The sequence below is a fragment of the Haemaphysalis longicornis genome, unplaced genomic scaffold, assembly GCF_048455015.1.
Source record: "Haemaphysalis longicornis isolate Haplotype H1 unplaced genomic scaffold, Haemaphysalis longicornis Haplotype H1 scaffold_12, whole genome shotgun sequence".
In the NCBI taxonomy this organism is placed as follows: Eukaryota; Metazoa; Arthropoda; class Arachnida; order Ixodida; family Ixodidae; genus Haemaphysalis; species Haemaphysalis longicornis.
In genome coordinates this window covers 101,321,558-101,339,970 of record NW_027526225.1, presented here as the reverse complement: position 1 = coordinate 101,339,970, position 18,413 = coordinate 101,321,558, and the positions used below count along the sequence as shown (strand labels likewise).

The 18,413-nt window shown below is 45.9% G+C and overlaps 1 pseudogene across 1 annotated transcript in view; it reads left to right on the top strand.

Annotated features, from left to right (window-relative positions):
* Window positions 1-18,413, top strand: part of LOC144163108 (putative sodium-dependent multivitamin transporter) — a 58,316-nt pseudogene that overhangs the window by 26,307 nt on the left and 13,596 nt on the right. The window contains exons 10-15 of the transcript XR_013320831.1: window positions 194-303; window positions 2,354-2,421; window positions 8,671-8,757; window positions 11,706-11,866; window positions 13,745-13,804; window positions 16,662-16,762. The product of XR_013320831.1 is annotated as a putative sodium-dependent multivitamin transporter (transcript). The remainder of the gene's footprint in view (window positions 1-193; window positions 304-2,353; window positions 2,422-8,670; window positions 8,758-11,705; window positions 11,867-13,744; window positions 13,805-16,661; window positions 16,763-18,413) is intronic.

Genomic DNA, 18,413 nt, shown 5'->3' with positions numbered 1-18,413 from the left:
TCATGGCGCACATTAAACTATGAAAGCGCGCATAAAACACTGCTATTTTTGAAGCTGCCGTTTCAATACTTGTGCCAAGGCATTCGGTCTGTTTATTCCAATCGCTGTTGCAGGTCCTTCCCAAATAAACCTCGTAAGAATGCTTCAAAACCGCCGAAGCGCAAGTATGCTCACGTTTGTATTTTTATTTCAGCACAATATCGTCAATAGTCAATTCTCACGCGGCCGTCTTGTACGTGGACATTGTGTCACCATACTTTAAGATCCCAGAAAGAAGAACGACGCTTGTCATGGCTGCTCTAGGTAGGTTGGTGTGAATGTATCATATAAAAATATTGCTCTTACTTCAATGTAAAAAATAAAACATGAATGTTTTCTCATACCAGTGAATGCTGTAAAACCCTGAGTTTAAGGTCCTCAGTTGCTTGAAAATAATTATCAGGGACTTGGGGCCATTTGGCAGCTACTAAAATTGAGCTTTCGCGTTGCAGCTGCGTGGTTGCACAGGGTCGCGAAAATGTCGCGAAATCATGTAACCGCAAAATCTGCGAAAATTATGCGTGCGCAAAGAAAAGGGTTTTAATATTCTCAGATGGCCTATTTGATGTTCTGAAGCTGTCTAGTCAATCATCTTGAAAGATGACTTTCCCGGTTTACGCAATATAACTGATTGGATTTTTCATTTTCTTCAGTGAATGAGAATTTTTCAAGTGCAGAGGACTTTAGAGGCTTGCCTTTTCGTCGTAGCTCCCTGTAGCGGTCGATGTCAAACGACTGCCGGAATCAGGCGGTGCCGCAAGATAACGGACCCAAGTAGATCACGGCGTTCCGTCGTAGGGCGTCCCGCAGAGGCTTCGAAAGCCAAGCAGTTTATATAGTCATAAGCGTTCAAAACTCGTGAACCACTGGCGCTGGTCATACATAGCCCCGTTGTTTAGCGCAAAGAAAACTGCAGGTACATTTGAGGCAAAATATACGTAATTAACCGGCAGCGCCCTCGTTCATTTAGTTAGGAACGCTCGTTTGGTTGGTTTTTCCGATAGTCAGCAATAAAAAGTGGCGGCGCCACGCCGGCACGTGCGGAAGAAAAAGGAAGCACAAAAAATTGGCCGCGTATCTGCTCCTTCCGTTGCAAATGTCGTCAAAATACGATAGTCTTTGTCAACATTTGCAAAGGATATGCCCCCCTTTGCTGTCCAGCTCACCTCTCATGCTGTTCTTGTACCGTCGCGCTCATCCCAAAATAAACACACCAAGGGTTTGCTCAAGGCGATTTGAATTTACCGCGTTCCACTGCTACAGGCCGGGTTCATCGATGCCAGTGCTGCAGTACGGCGGAAACGCGCGTGAATCGAGGCGGCCGACTTGAATGTTTATAGAACCGCGTGGCCATGCTTCACGTGCGTTCCAAGCAGAACTGAGATTTAATTATGCTCCAACCAATAGATAGACAAAACCCGACGTTTCGAAGCCCGCTCGGCTTCTCCTTCAGGGGTGACTGGGGTTCAGTTCAGTAACTTCCCAGAATCTCAGTTCTTCCCAGAACTTCCGAGAATCTTCAGAATCTCAGCTCAGTAACTTACCAACCTGACAGAAGTCTGTCAAAATGTCCACCTTCAAGTTCCAAGCAGAACGTGGAACCTACCTAGTGCAACCTTTCGTTGCTGTTGCTGCGTCATTTTTCATATGCCGCCTGTAGGTGGCGCGGGCAACAGCAGGCGGCGGTTGACATTCTGCAGCAGATGTAGAATATCATTTGCTATCAAAAAACCAAGCATCCATGAATATTAATAAAGGAACACTGTAAATATCCCTTGCGTATGAATTTTCGGTCTTATATTTGCGTAATGTCTTGTTCATGTTTAACAAAGTTGACAAGTATAAACATATAAACCGGGCTTAGACGCTCACATTTGGCTGTGAGTATATAAGACTATTGCGCAGTGTACATTTTACTTTGGCCGGGTGGCTGAATCGAATCACAGACAGACAGACATACGGACAGACCAAAATTTCTGGGTTTAAGTTGCCCAAGAAAGACTATCGTCTTTAAAGGAACAGACAGACAGACAGACATTGAATTTTATTAAGTCCGGAAGGTCGAACCTAGCTGTTTAGAGGACCGTCCCCCCCGCTGGCGCTGTTTCAGGCAGCGGGCGAGCGAGCACTACGGAGGCGGGAAATTTGAATTGCTTCGGGTGCTAGCAGTGAGCTGGTAACGGCGCTACAGCCCATTATGACGAATCACTTTCTCTGCACTTCTGTCAGCTTTCACGTAGAGTGCAATGGTTTTAATTTCTTTGTTATTCTCCTTACCTGTTGATAATTATAGCGCATTGCCACTATCTTGCAGCGGCGGCAAGCGGCACAATCATGACCCTTTTTGGCCTGTTGGTCCCATACATCGGCTCAGCTGCAAGGGTAAGTGACAGCAAGCGTTAGCGCAGCTTTTAAACTTCATTACAGCTGGTTTCGGTGTTCCCGAAAGTAGGGCAGCCTGGCCGTAAAACGATGGCTTTCGCTCAAACACGCCAGACATAAAATCGCAATCTGTGTTTTTTTTTTGTTTTTCAGTGTTCCCACTGAATCGTTTGCACGTAGAATGTAAGCCTTTGCCTCCTTTGGAATCTATACACTCTACGAAAATGAACTCTATCGATTGAACTGCCTAGTAAAATATTTTTGCAGCTCTCAAAGCAGGGCATGATATGTATTCCCTAATAGTAGCCAAATCAAAACATGAAAGGGGCCATGAAGACAAAATGCAAGTTTGCTTCAAGCTGACACCACTTTTAACGTAAACTTCGCTCAAATAATCTGTATATTTAGCAAAAAAGAGAATGGCCATGCGGCCCACTGGCTCATTTCACGCAACAGAACTTATGATGTCATACCAGCCAGCTCTGCGATTGGCGGAGGCCGGAAAAAAAGCAAACGCAAATTAGGCTGAACTTATAAACTTGCCGAATAAGCTATTCATGTTTAAATTTAAGGCCCATTCTTTTCACATCAGTAAGAATGATGAGACAAACAGTAGAAGTTACGAAAGCCCACGTAAACATAGACCCTTCCGATGCGTACTGCTGTTGGTACTGTGCGCCCTATGCTTGGTTTAGCTGCACAGGACTGCGGGGCTTTGGGGTTGTCTCAGATGATACTGGCCGATTGACGCAAGCAACGGTGTCTATGGGGCCATATATTTGTCGAGCGAGCACCACGTTTCACGAAACGATTATTTTCTTGATGAACAAAAAGAAGCCAGGTCTAAATACGGTCACAAACACACCAAAGGCAGAAAACGGCTTGCGGCGGTGTGGTGGCGCCAAATAGGTTGACTAACGGTAAGCAAGTCTCCGCTTCACACGAAGTTTAGCTGACAGACCTGTTCTTATGATGTCATTGCAAACGTCGTTCAAACACCCGTTTTGGCACGAGAATCAAAACTGTAGCTTAAATTGATTAATCTCACAGTGAACAAAGCATCGTTAGCTTCCGGACAAGCGCTGGGGGCACTACAAAATACGAAATCTTTCGAATAAAACAAACTTGTATTTTGTCTTCATGGCTCCTTTAAAATGTCAACACCAACTATTAAATATGGACGCTTGCTCATTCAAGTTGGTGCCAAGTCACATTATCTGATTTCACTGCATTAAATATTTACAAATACATGTTCAAATATGATAACTGAATGACTGTCACACACAAGAAATGACCGTTTCGTATAGCAATGTTTCATAGTACGGAAAAAAAGTCCAGCGGTGCCGCGAGGACTTTTTGTAGACCATTGAGACAGGCCATTTGGCCTGAAGTGGACATAAATAGGCTGATGATGATTTAGGGACGACACAAAGTTGTAAAAAAGCACAAGAATTTAGAATATGAAATATTTTATTTAGACTAAGGTATAAAGTGAAACTGTAGTATTTCGTAATCTTAATTCTGTATAGTGTACCACGCGCTAACACTGACATTCCTTACTAGAATGTTACGCGGGGTTATACAGGGGGATGTATTTGATCCCCCAAGCACTTTAAAAAGAAAACTAGGCACCAGCCGAATTTATGTTTTTGCAGGTTCGCCACAGCGCATGATTTACATCATTTTCAAGCACAAAAATGTAGTTTGTACGTGATTAGTTACTTAAATTTCACTGGCAATTTTTACGTAGCGGTTTGATATCTATGTATGTAATAAAAAAAGCAGCATGTAATAAGAAAAAGGGCCTAACTAGAAAATTTTCCGCATCTGGATTGTGGTTAGCGGTTATAAGTGTTCCCAAATTGGGCTCCCAAATTGGGCTCTCAAATAATTAAGAGTACTACGTCATATCACCATGAACACTGATGTGTTGGAGAGGCAGAACTTTGGGGGCAGACGACTGTAAACACAATCCAGATTCGGGATTTTTTTATGCTAAGGCTAGGGTTTCTTGGAAGTCGCCCCATTTTACAATAGAACTGTATGTTCTACAACCAGTAATTGAAATGCTAATTATGAATGATTTGTAGCTAACTATCTTGAAATTAAATACACGCTCGCAAATAAGGTCCGCCATTTCGTTAGCAATTAGCTGCAAGAAACGCTATATGTCTTATGACCGAAGGTATCTTTTGAGCCTATGTGTCGGGTTACGATAAATCAATCTGCCTGTTAGCTCCAATAATGCCGGGTGTATGATATGTAAGCTGGACAGTTCTCGACAATTTAAGGCATGAATGTCTCAAAAGATTTGATTGATTGATTGATTGATTGATTGATTGATTGATTGATTGATTGATTGATTGATTGATTGATTGATTGATTGATTGATTGATTGATTGATTGATTGATTGATTGATTGATTGATTGATTGATTGATTGATTGATTGATTGATTGATTGATTGATTGATTGATTGATTGATTGATTGATTGATTGATTGAGGGTTTAACGGGCCGACGCAACGCCGGCGATGAGGCATGCCGTGGTGGAGGGGGGCTCCGGATTAGTTTTGATGACCTGGGGATCTTTAACGTGCGCCGAAATCTCTTACACACGGGTGTTTTTTGCTTTTCGCCTCCATCAGAAAAGCGGCCGCCGTGGCCGGGATACGAACCCGCGACCTCGTGCTCAGCAGCGGAACGGAATATCTCTCCAAAGAGGTGCTTGAAAACAGCAGCCACCTACGAAATATATGTTGCCTTAGATCCTGGGATTTTAGATTCCGCATGAAGCATCTTTCGAAGATATTGCCAGTCATATGCCCACTACTGATTTTTAAATGGCGTTATTTGCACATTTTGTACTCCTGCGATAATTATCAGTACCGAACGAGCTACCGTGCTCGTTTAATTTTCTGTTCAATTTTTTAGCATTCACGCACACGTACCGCCGGTTGAACGTGGTACTACAGTAAAACCAAACAACAAACAAAATTCGTTCGCACACCTAGATATCCGCCTGAAAAATCTGAAAATCTGGGCTTTAGTTTGCATGCAATGAAACGTTACAAGCCGAACAAAAAAAATTCCCGCGCCTTCCCGCGAGGGGAACACGAGTAAATGCAGAGCATTGGGGCCTCAGTACTGATTGAAGGCGGTGTTGCTTCCATCGCTTCTTCCGTGATGCTGGAGTAGCAGACACGAGTAAACGTGGGCACGAGCGTCAACCAAGGAAGGAAGGAGCAACGCAGTGACTGAAACACGAGCGACCGCTAGCCGCTATATTTGCAGCGCGCGCAGTAGAGGGAGAGCAGTACGGGGGGGAGAGCGCGCATGCGCAAGCAGCGCGCGCCCTTCCACGCCCCACCGCGCTGCTATCACGCACCTGTTACGCCGAGACCGCGACGGAGCGAACGGGCTGACTACGACGCATGCGCGCGCCAGCTGCTGTTGAGAGAGAGGAGGTAAGGAGGAGAGGCGCACCTGCTGCGGACGCGGAACTGTTGACACCGTCCGACGCAGGAACAGGCGAGGCTAAGAAATGCTCTGCATTTAAAAGCGGTTATGTGGTTGAGTTTACTTATTTCGCCTTTTGTCCGCTGCTTCTGATGTTTCTCCTCCCATGTGCTGAGCTTCTGTGGGCATCGTTTGCCTCGTTAGCTTTTGGAGACCGCGAATGAGCGCGCTTAGAAATCACTTGTTTCTGTAATTAGTGACGTGGCAAATTTCAGGCATATCATACCCTAATACCCTTCCGTACAAAAAGAAATGACCGCTTTTAGCATTCACTCTGGCGGCTAATCCAACTTAACCTAACCCAACGCAACCCAACCATACAAAACAAAACAAAACCTAACCTTCCCTAACCTAAGCAGCGTGCTTTAGGCTCTCGTACAAAGTCAGCAGTCAATAAGCCACGTGCTCCCAACCACTGCAAGAGGGAAGTATTTGAGCCAGAAATTCGCGGGAACGTAGACCTTTCTTGACACACCTGCATATATGGCTGCACCAAGGCACAGATGCAGCCTGTGGCCGTAAATTTGGGTACGCGAAGCGAGGGTAAGCAGGTGTGAACGACTTTCATAAACTATGCTGGGACTCCTTATGCTGACTATTCAACCTTACCGAGCCTGACACATGGCGTTCGGACACCCGAAATACAAGGGCGAAGTTCAGGCGAACATATCACAGTCAGTATTTTTCCAGGCACAAATCCTCCAGGCACAGATGATTATGTCGCACACATGGTGCAATCTTAGGAAAGGAATCCGTTAGGGCTGCATTCACTGGCATGGGATGCATGCGGGCAACCATGTGCGTGTGACCCCAAGCATCTGTGTTGCTAAAGCGACGCCGCCAAATTGCGCTGGGCTCCGCGAGATGGCGGTACTTGTCCGTGCTGGCGCCCGATAAAGCACAGCATATAGCAACAGCAAGTGCCAAGCTGTGCTTCACCGAATTCAAAGTAATACCTCGACGCCAAAACCTGTTCCGCGCAGCACCCTGGGATATACCTGTCGGCAGACAGTATCGCAATTGTCGCATGACTAGATAGAGCGGTAAAAACTTCGGAGCCTATCGTACGCGCGCAACTGCGTCGTCATAGGCCAAGTCGGGCTTATGCTAGTGAGAGCCGATCGCCCCGTCAAGGTCTGTCGCCTACTTAAGGGCATAGAAATATTGTTGACGAAAATTTTGCCGTGCGGACGCCAAATGATCTGGGGCGGTATTCTCGAGTTTTGTTCCTTTTGCGTCCCTTTCAAAAGTGTCCCTTTTGGCGAGCCCTGATTGGCTAAAAGCAAACAACCGGAAGTGACGTAACGCAAGCGCAACAAACCTACTGCCAACGCTTACTGCTTAACCGGAAGTACGTCACGATGAAAGGGACTCAAAAGGGACGTTTTCAAAACTGACAGTTAAGAGTATACAGCGCCTGTTCCAATGGCGCTTGCGATCTCGCGTGCGCTTGTGTCGACTTTATGAGTGCAAGCATGGCACGGCTCGTTAGACGGCCTACGCATGCAGTCGCTGCTACGCAACCATCGTATCTAAGACGGCGTACGCGTGAAACATTTCTACAAACCCATTATTTGGTTTTTGTACTCAACCACTTATGAGATGGCACTTGTGTCGACATCCGTAGTCGCGAGCGCCTGCAGCACCGGCGTCTTGCGCGCCGTGTCGCTTTCGTTCGCAGCCATGGTTTCATTCTAAGGTGATTGAAAATTCCCGAGGGCGAGGAGAGTGCACCGCATAATGGCTGGGAATTATAATTCATCTGTTGACACACGGGCCGAGAATCAAGTTCGGACAAGGCATACTACGCATGCTGGTGTTTTGTTTCTTTTGGAGGTGCCAGCGGAATGCGTGTGCGTAGGCACAGCGGCACACAAATGCCGGTTTCCCGCGTTGCCAAGTGAAAAAGCTTTTTAGTGAATAGCATCTGTCAAAAATATATGGTCGCTCTAATTGTGTTCGATTGCGGAGAAAGCGAGATTGAGAGAAAACGTTCACTGAGCTGTAAAAGTTAGAGTAGAGCCTTTTTACATGAAAGCATTTGTCGACCGCGCCGTCGTAGCCCTGGTAACGAGGGGTGCTTTGTACCCCAGGCGACCACTGGTCAAAAGTATCTCCCACGGCTCAGGAGAAGGGGCGTTCAGAAGGGGTGGAAGGTCGGAGTGCTCCTTGCAGTCTACAATGTCGTGTTGAAGCGTGCCTAACTAGTTACAGAACTTTCATTTGGCTTTTAGTATGGTGTCGAGAACAATACACGCATTCTTAGTGGGTGCACGAAAGTGCCTGTGTAAATTTAATTTGGCTTAGGGTAATTTCTTCACTTTTGTTAAGTCATGTCGGAGGGCTTGCGGGTGTCCATGTTGTAGTCCGGTAATACTGTAGAATTCTTGATAGGTTAGGAGAGGTTGGGGTACCGGGGGGAAGGAGGGGGCAGGAAGTCAGTAGCCCGGTAAGACAAATCTCGAGCCTGCTGATGGGTGAAATTGTAATCCATCAATAAAGAGTGGGCAGGTGTCCATACGATGCTGACGTGGGGTTTTGGATGATGCCTGTGGAGCTCTCGGAGCGTCTTGAGAGCAAACCCGTTCCTACAGGAAACTCGAGCTGCTATCGAGTCTGTGATTATAGTGCTTGCAGAGCATTGGCTGGCAAAGGCGTCCTGCAGTCTCGTGTTGCAGTCTTTTATTCACGTTTGTAATATATCTGCTTTGCGCCGCTTTTTTTTTTCACAGTTCTTCATTGCCCTGTACGCGGCAGCATCCGGACCTTTTGCTGGAATAATTGTCTTGGCCTTCTTGTTTCCCTGGGCAAATGCGAAGGTAAGGTTGCTGACGGGGTTTCTGCTTATGATGCATATGTCCTTGAAGTACAGTCGGCAAAAGGCTTGTCTATAACGCGCGAGCGGCTTGCTCCAAACTGCGCGGGAGACACCTAGTGATAACGCCTGGTTTGAGATATCCAGAATGTGAGGACGCGCGACCCGCATCAGCGCGATGGCTATTTTCCTTGTCACTGTGCCCGTCGCCTTGGCTTCCGTACCTTCTTTTGCCGTGAGAAGCGCTGCCTGCACTGCCGGGCCGGGAAACAATAGTGGTGATTAGCGATTGTTAGTGCAGCGTTGGCCGCGTTTAACAACGCGCAACGCTTACTTTTTGCGGTGCCCTACGGAATTTAAACAGGAGTTTTTTCGCTATGCGAGAAAACGAACAACAATCTCCGAAAAAGCATCGCTGCCGGTGTTCTAGAGTGACTAGATATCGGTGCGTGATCGCTTGCACAGTGCATTACTAAGTATTGTGGCGTTAGCCCGTCGGCAGTGACGTTCCAAACCGAGCGCAGAAACTGGATAGTAGTGCACGCGGTACTCATACAGGGTATTGGCAGAATGATGACGCAATGAACAGCGGTGCTCCAGAGCTAATCTAGACGGAAATCGCGCACAGCGCGCGCTAAGTCGGGTAATTCTTCGGTTTTGTTTCTCGGCAAGGCAGCGCAAGCGTGCAGCGCTTAGTACGGTCAAAGAAGGCGCGCAAACCAAGGCGACAGGCACAGCAAGGAGGAACACAGCTATCGGGATGATACGGGCTGCGCATGGTCGCATTCTACCGGTCTCAAAGCAGGCGTTATCACTAGGGGTCTCCCGCGTAGTTTGGAGAACGCCGCTCACACGTTATAGACAACCCTTTTGCCGACTGTACATCCTAAAATAAAAGTGGTACCTATCGCATGAACAAATGGAGAAAAGAGGACACTCGATCTTGTAAAAAATGGGGAAAACAAACGGGAAAACAATGCATTGCGCGCGAGTGACTGATAACGTATGACATGTTCATTCTGCTGGTACGATTTGGTTGCTGGCTTACAAATGCCCCGACAGCTGCTGCAATAGTCTGTACTAGAGCCATTAGATATATGTAGTGGCTCTAGGCACAGCACGTGAGCTCTTGTATTCTAGTTATATCGCCGGGTAAGGGTCAGGCAGGAGGAATATATTTAGGGTTGTTCGTTTTCGAATAAAAGCCAAATTTTACTCGATTTTTTGGCACCCATAAAAAGCATCAGGGGAATCGGGTTGAAGCTGATTTTACCCGATTTTTTGCACCCAGAAAAAGCATCAGGGGAATCGGGTTGAAGCCGACTTTTTCCCTGAATGAAGATTTTGAAATTTTCGATCTCGACGTTCGTGCGCTGTAGATCCGCCGTTCTCAACCAGTGCTTCCTGGAAGCAAGCCCCACAAACACAGATGCCGAACTCGTTGAGTATTGACATGACCCTACCTCTAGCTACCTAAGATTGGCAAATGCTGCTCTCACATTGTTGTACCTAGCGAATGGAAGCTGTGTTGTCGAGAGAACTTTCTCCCGGTAGAGGTACGTTCAACGATCAGGCAGGTCTCGAATGCATACGACATGTTTCTCAAGCAGACGATAATGTATGTAAACGAGGATGAGTGAAAAATTGATGGCCAACTTTTCGTGAATAACATATATAATTTTTTTAGAAATTATCAATGCCCTTTACTTTCATCGTTACTGATCATTTCCAAACAAATACTAAATTTAGGAGAGCGTTTGCTGGAAAACCCTGACGTCCCCCCGATTGCCAGCTTGGAAAAAAAAACACCAACTTCGACGCGTTATAGTAAAGAAGCTCGTTATACCTCCTAAAATGAACTAATTGCATTACTCCGTATATCTGTAAATTTACCGCTAAGAAACTCGAATTTCGGAATGGTTTTGCAAAAAAAAAGAAGATTTCTCCCTCATTATCAGTTGGGAAAATACCACTCCATTTTTAGCCCCCCATTTTTAAAAAATATAAAACCCGCGCATAAGCAACCCGAAATGTATTCTAAGCAAATATTACCCCAATTCTTCCAATTATTTTTTCATGTCCCCCCTCCCCCCCAAAAAAGAATAACCTGGGGAACAGCACCCCTTCCAGGAACGCTACGGCAGGTTTTCAGCCAATGAAAAATCAATAAACAGGGGTTATCTTCATCACCAGCCTATGTACGCCCACTGCAGGGCAAAGGCCTCTCCCATTATTCTCCAATTACTCCGGTCCTGTGCCAACTGCGACCAATTTATCACCGCAAACTTGATCGCATCTGCCCATCTAACTTTCTGCCGCCCCCCGCAACGTTTGCCTTCTCTCGGGATCCACTCTGTTACCCTTAATGACCAACGGCTATCTTTCCTGCGCATTACATGCCCTGGACACGTCCATTTCTTCTTCCTAATTTCTGCTAATATTTCCTTAACACGCGTTTGTTCCCTCACCCACTACGCTCTCTTCTTGTCCGTTAATGTTACACCTATCATCTTCCGCTCCATTGCCCGCTGAGTCGTTCTCAATTGAAGTTGAACCCTCTTAGTGAGCCTCCAAGTCTTTGCCCCGTAGGTGAGTACCGGTAAGATGCAGTTGTCATACACTTTCTTCTTCAGGGACAATGGCAGGCTGCTATTCATTATCTGAGAATATCTGCCGTATGCACTCCACCCCATTCTGATCCTTCTAATTATCTCTCACTCATGGTTGAGATCCGCGGTCACAACAGGGGTTATAACCCAAACTTACTTCTTGCGGAAAAGGCAAATTTGTAGAATGCAAAAATAAATACTCCCACATATTTATTTTTGCATTCTACAAATAGAAATACACTGTAAGCAAATAATGACCTGCTACTTTAGTTCGTAATGGCCCAAGTCTTCGCACCTTCGGCCGAAGTCCTAATCCCGCTGAATAAATGTGCTTAATTTGCAGGGCACAGCAATAGCGGCCCTGGGCATCTTCTCCCTTCAAATCTGGCAAATGGCCGGACGCTTCGAGTCAAAGATTGAGCCCCTCCCGATGACCTACAGCGTAGACCGGTGTCCCGCAAATTCTACACTCAACGAAACGTTTGAGTTGGATTTCTTCGAAGGGTGAGGCGTGACACGCGGTTGGCTCAGGGCTATGGACGTGTTTTTTTTTGTTCTGTTAAGCAAGAATCGCGCTACCACGTTATAGGCAAGTTTTCCGCAGAATTCGAATGAATAATTAAACTAAAAAGCCCCCCGTGCACGTGCAATCTGATAGACATGTGGCTGGGAAAGGGGGATGGTGAAACTGTTTCTGTATTCAGCAAACGGGCTTTTCGCAAACAAGAGCCTTTATCCGAATTTGAATGATTGGTGTTTGAATGATTGGTTTCAACTAGCCTAACAATAAACACTCACACCGCCTTTTCTGGTCTTCATTCGAGAGCCAAAGTCGGCGGTGAAGATAGCTTAAACACCCTGCGCTTGAGCGCGGTCAAATGCTGGGAAACCAAACAATATCTCAACTGCAGCTGTCGCTTATCCCTTTACGGCCCAGCCCACACAAACGTGTGGGTCAACAAATTCGTTTACTAAGTGGAACCTGTTTCGGTTTCGGTTTCAGAGCCCTGGGTAGTCACTGCGAACGCTTCAGAGACTTTATTGGCTTCGGTGGTTCACTCATTTCGCCACCAGGGGGCGAGAAATCACATATTAAAAACGGCGCCCAAGCCGTCGCAATCACGCTAGCCGCCTTCACGATGAAAGCTGGTATTTCTTCTTGCTATTCTCGTATTTTCTGAATAACAAGCGTAAGAAGCGATTATCAGTACTTGGGAAAACACGATCGGCTAAAAAACACACCCGTTCCCTTCGTGTGCGTACTGTCATCACGCTTGAAAAATGCACCCAAACATATGTGTGGGCTGGGCTTTCGTCGTCACGAAAATTTTGCTGGGCGGCATACGGTGGCGGGCTCGTGCACAGCAGCGCTAGCGATAAATAATTTGTTCTTGCTTTATTGGTGTCTCATTTATTCGCGGTTTTGTTCTGGTTCATTGGTAATGCTTTCTTGTGCCTTAACCTTCAACTCGTTGCGTAATTACTTGTCATATTAGTATTAATTGTAATTAATAATTATGTTAATTAAAACTTCATTATTATTTATTTTCACAAAATCCTATTTATAATATAAATACTCGTGAAAACGATATAAAACTTCTAAATAATACGTAAAAGGTAGTTTTTCTGTGCCTGATGCCGTTTTTAAGGTATTATTACTACCCGAAGATCATGCAAACAGAAGCCCAGCCCACACATATGTGTGGGTTTGTTTTCTGTGGGAAATACTCTGGGCTTTCAATTTTAACTTGTCGAAGCATCAATGGAAAGGAGTAAATACACAAAATTTATTTACTTGTGGCCATTTTTTCTAAAATCTTTATGTTGGGCAGGAAAGGGTTATAAGCGGTCTGGTTGTCACGCGAAAGGGTAAACCGAATCTCAAATAACGAACGTGTTCTTGATTGAAAGAGAGCGCCCATGATTAACATGATTTCTTAGAGCTTTGTTACAGGATCACTTATGTTCATAATAATTGTCTTAAAATTCTGAATATTGATCGTCACGATGTGTTCAGTTTAGCCTGTCTGCTATCGAAATATTTTTATCTATTTTATTGTAGTGATTGCGACACCTAACAGCTGTATTTGCTTCACATGTGTCTGTATACATGTTTTGGAATAAGCTGTTGCGGATTATAAATTTCTACTGGTCAATTGAAGTAACTGATACACTAACTATACATTACTAGGAGTAAACTCTCCAGCATCCTGACGAGGCTGCATTAAGTTACGTCTGCTTGCTACGATTCTGCATTACAGCAGCACCTACGTACACTCGGAATCAGGATTTGGTGGACGGTTGTACGCAAGTGCTCCATTGTTTATTCAGTGAGCATCTTTGAGCAGGTTGATGCGACAGGATTTTGTTTTCTTTGTGCAGGCCTATGTTGTACACAAACGCTTCTGCGAACTACAGCGTCAAGGAGGATGGCCTTGAAGTGTATGTATGCAGCTTCTTGCAATGCGCCGCAGCAGTTATAATGATAATGATCATTTGGTGTACACCTAAGAATTTTAAAGCGAAGCTTCCTTGGTTTCACTGACGGCAGTGTTGTGATTAAAACAAACTACAGGAAAGCCAAATTTGCATAGTGAGAGGGCACATGATGCTGGGGATCGTGATGATGATGATGATGATGATGATGAAACAAAAAAATTGGAGCAGCATCGCCCTAGTGGCACGAAGACTGAGCAAACAGCGAAGCTGACGGCCCCACCTAGTTTACTATCGGTTCTGCTAAGTTTTTGTGTGGTTATGCTAGGTGACTCGGCCAAGTTTTCGGCGTGCTTATGCTTCGACACTGGGTCAAGTCTTCGGCAGGGTGACATCGTTACCCCCCAAAGAGCAGTGAACACTTCGTTATTCAAGTGCGTAGAACGTCCGCGTGCGCATCGGCTTTGCGGTGAAGCTTCAAGAGTAGCTGAGGAGGTTCAGCGCCACGAGCACTTTCTCAAAATTTTTAAACTCATTCGGTGGCCACCGTTCGGCTTATGTGGTGTGGAGCGTGGAACGCTAATTAGGAAGTTGAATAACGTCATCGCTTCTAGGCCTTTTGGCTTCTTTCATTTTGTCGTTAATTCTTGTCTTCGCACCGTCAAAACTGCACCACTCGTCGCAACAAGAGATAGAACGAGTCACCCCACGACGAGTGTCCAAAGTAGTGTCCAAAGTTGTATCGCGCCTCGCCGTGACGCGTTTCCAAGGCCGTGCTGGACCAGTTGTATCGCACCTCCAACAGGTGGTGACCCGAGTAGCGCCCGAGCGCGGCGAGGCAAAGCTACGGTGAAGAAATCCCGGCGCGCGCGCTATGACGTCATCGCTCGACGAGGTTTTTCTGCGCACGATCGCAGGCCCAATCACCGGATTAAACAGCATCGCTCCTAAAAACGCATCCCGCTGTTGAAATCGAGTCCCTCGCATTATAAAGCCGTTGTTGTTCCGATTGGGCCATTCGGTCGAACGATAAAGGGGGGAGGGGGGCGAGGGCGCACAGTTTTTTTCATGAGGGATTTGTTTGCCGTCGTCTTAATCGAGACTCGCAGGCAGTTTGCACTTTGATCGTTGACGTTTTGGCGTGCAAGGAAGCTTCGCGTTTCAACCATCGCCGTCGCTGACGGATGAGATTTGATTTTTCCGATGAGTTAGGAATTATGAATGCCGAAGCAATGACGTACAGTTGAGTGACACTGAGTGTCCAAGCCAGCACCGCACGGCCCTCGGTGCCATGCACAGCACCTTGTCTGGATGGTGACTACTGCGCCGCTAAGCGAGGGGAGAGAAGCTTTTTCACGTGGGTCTGCGTTTGCCTAGGCGTCGCCTCAACCCAGGAGCGCGGTTCTTTTTATTGTGTTTTCTATGGCGAATCACGTGCTATGGACCCACATGATGTCTCAGTGCGGATGGAAATTTAGGAGCTCTTCCGCCGCAACAAAAGTCGGCGATGCCGCCGATGCAGGGCATTTTCGCTCAACAAGACATTCGATGCTTTCGCATTAAGGGAGACTCACTTGATGACATCCCTATGTGAGTTAGTCCTTGATGACCCAAGGGTGTAAAAGCCATCGCGATTCAATACGACAGGCTTTACAGTTGTATAGAGATGTTTCTATGTTTCTAACGGACTAGTTTGCTTATGTTATAAACATCGCACTCCGGCCATCTAGCACCATCTAGTGTAAACTAGCTAAACTAAAATGTGTCTTATTTCTTATCTATTTAGTTAAAGGAGTAATATATTTCCAAAATCGCCGAACTAGGCCGTTGGGGACAGCTATGAATCTGTAAAACCCGTCGTATTGGACAGCGATTATTTCTTAAGCCCGTCGGTAATGAATTAGTAAGTCACATAGGAGTGGGATCAGGTGGGTGGGTAAGGCCTAATCGAGGGAATCCCGAAAAGTGTGAGTTATAAACTCTCGCCTTCACCGCAATCGTAAAGTTTGTTTTTTATTTGTACTTACTATCTTAGATCACATGCCACACTTAAATATTTTTTTAGATGCGAAGCATCTCATGCTCGGGGCTGTGTCCCTCCCTCCCTCGTAGTCGTTGCCCGCCGTTCGCACTCTACTGCGCATGCACGTCTCTGCAGCCCCGTCAGCGCTTGGGCTGACGTCAGCGCAGTCCACTGTAAAAAGAAATAGTCAGGCGGCGCCCGGTTTCGATACCACGACTCTCTGGCCGCAACGGGAGGTACGTGGCGCTCTTCCACAAACCGAGACGGGAGCATATTCTACGAACGCGCCTTATGTCCTTCACTCATTCAAAATACGCCAAGAAGCTACTGATACAATGAAGGCACGCGAAGCTAAACGTCAACGGAAACGACGAACTGAAAACTATTGGGCACTTCAGTCGACCACATGGCTGCTTCGCATAGTACTGAGGGTTCTCCTACGGGAAGATGGTGTAGTTGTTTTGCAAAAGAGCTATATATAACTTTAAGACACTTCTGAGGGTGTGTATTGCTGTCGTGAGGCAATGACAGCGTATTCACTTTGATCGATGATGGACCTTTGCTTTCGGCGTACCGGTTGATGAGCCTGTGCACTCACGACAAAAGCTTGCTTACGGTGCACTTTACATTGACTTTTAGCCATTCCTGGTCATTGCTATAGTTCTCTAATATATCTTTAAATATATCGTGTGGTTGCTTCGCGTCTGTTTTCCGACCAGTGGCAGTCACCAAAAAAAGCACTGTTTAGAAGCACAAAAATTAGTATTACAATAGGAAAAAACAAGTATTTTGTACATTCACTCATGGATGCTTTTTTTCTCTCTGCCAATCTACCCGCAGGTCGGACGTGTTCCCTCTGTACCAGATATCGGCCTACTGGTGCTGCCTTTTCTCTACATTGCTCACAGTGGTGCTCGGCTTGGCTTTCAGCCTGGTGCTGTGTACGTTCGCCTCTCCCTGGTGTCATACCTAGTCCTGCTATCTTGTCGCATATTGAAGCACTTCTGTGCCGACAAAATGAAGGGGAGGTGCAGTTCTCCACAGGCTTAGCTGGAGCATCACATTGGACTTGAGCGTAGAATATCTCAAACGTTCTTGACTTGAGCGTAGAATATCTCAAACGTTCTTAACTCAAACTGTTGAAACGAACGTGGAGGAGTCCCCTTAAACTTGACAGAAATGTAGCAGTTGTGGCTAACTTAGCTTACACCAAATGAGAAGGAGACGATAAGTGGGTGAAGCGTTGTTCCAGCTAAGCTTGTGGACAACTGTACAGTGCCGCTACAATGCTAGTGAAGTGTCGGCCCGCAACCTACACCCACCTTCGACAGGATGCAACGAAGAGTTGTTGTAATCGAGCAAAAGCAAAACGCCGCAAAATCGTCACTGAAGCGTTCCGTGCGGCTACTGGATTACACGAAAATGAAGCGCGGGGTCTAGAGTGCCGTCCAGACGTCGCTCTACCTCAGCGCTTCAGCCATTAGCCATGGCTACTGTGGCGTGTCACACAACTCGAGTTGTTAAGACTAGGCTGGCACGGGACGGATTCAGATCTGCCGTTGTGGTGCAGGGAATCCGTCTGAGCATCTGACCCAAAGAACGCTGCTTCGGGCCCTCTCTTGCCTCCTTTGTTCTTTTTTTAAAATTTGCACAGCCGAGGTTATTTCTTGGCGTTTTAAATTTCTGTTTTGTGTTAATTAGGTTAGGTTAGGTTACGTAATGTTAGGTTAGAGAAAGCTAAGTAGTGCCAGAGCGGGCTTTATTGGCGAAAAGCCGGTGGACGTCGCTTAGTGGAGTGCTTATAGTACTGTCAGATGGAACTCTACACAAAAGCAAAGAGAAATCCTTAAGCCATTCACCTTCCCTTTAATAAATTAGCTATGTGGTAACACTGGACGTTCTTAGCACCCGCAAGCTTCACTGATTGGCATCGTTCTGCCTTAATGCGGGAGGCACTCGCTGGATGGAGCAAGTTGAAAAATAGAGGGCCGTTCAATTGTTGCCACAGTAAAACTTTGCCAACACTCCTTTCAGAATATTTTCCAGCATTTAAGAGTAATTCTTGGTGAGTGCGTTGTCTGATACTGATAGAGCAGGGGGAGAAATGATAAAAAAAAGCTGCAGCCTTCTGTCGTTTCTGTCTATTTGCACTGCAAAAACTACTTCTTACCTTTATAATAGGGTAAAGATCCTCGTACAGGCGGTATTCGTTTAGGTTGTATTGCAAATTGTTTGTTTCTCTGGCTTGTTATCGCTTGGATTTTCTGCCCTCAGTTACTTCGGATGCCGTGTGCAAGCCTTAATGAAGAGTGGGAGTGACAAAAGTAGCCGTGCATGTAATGTACCCAGCAAAAACAGAAGTGCAGAAATTCAGAGAATTGTCTATTAGCCTACATTGTCTACATTCTTATGCTGCTTGTCATGAGTGTTAGGTCTTTACAGTCAAATGTTTCGGTTTTTCAAAGTTCTGTCCGACCAATTACCTCTATTTACACCCTTATAGCAATAACAGGTGTTACTTGCGTAAAATCTGCACTTTTGTGTAACTGAAGGGATCGCCATTATCGGTATTTTTTTCTATTTTTCTGATTT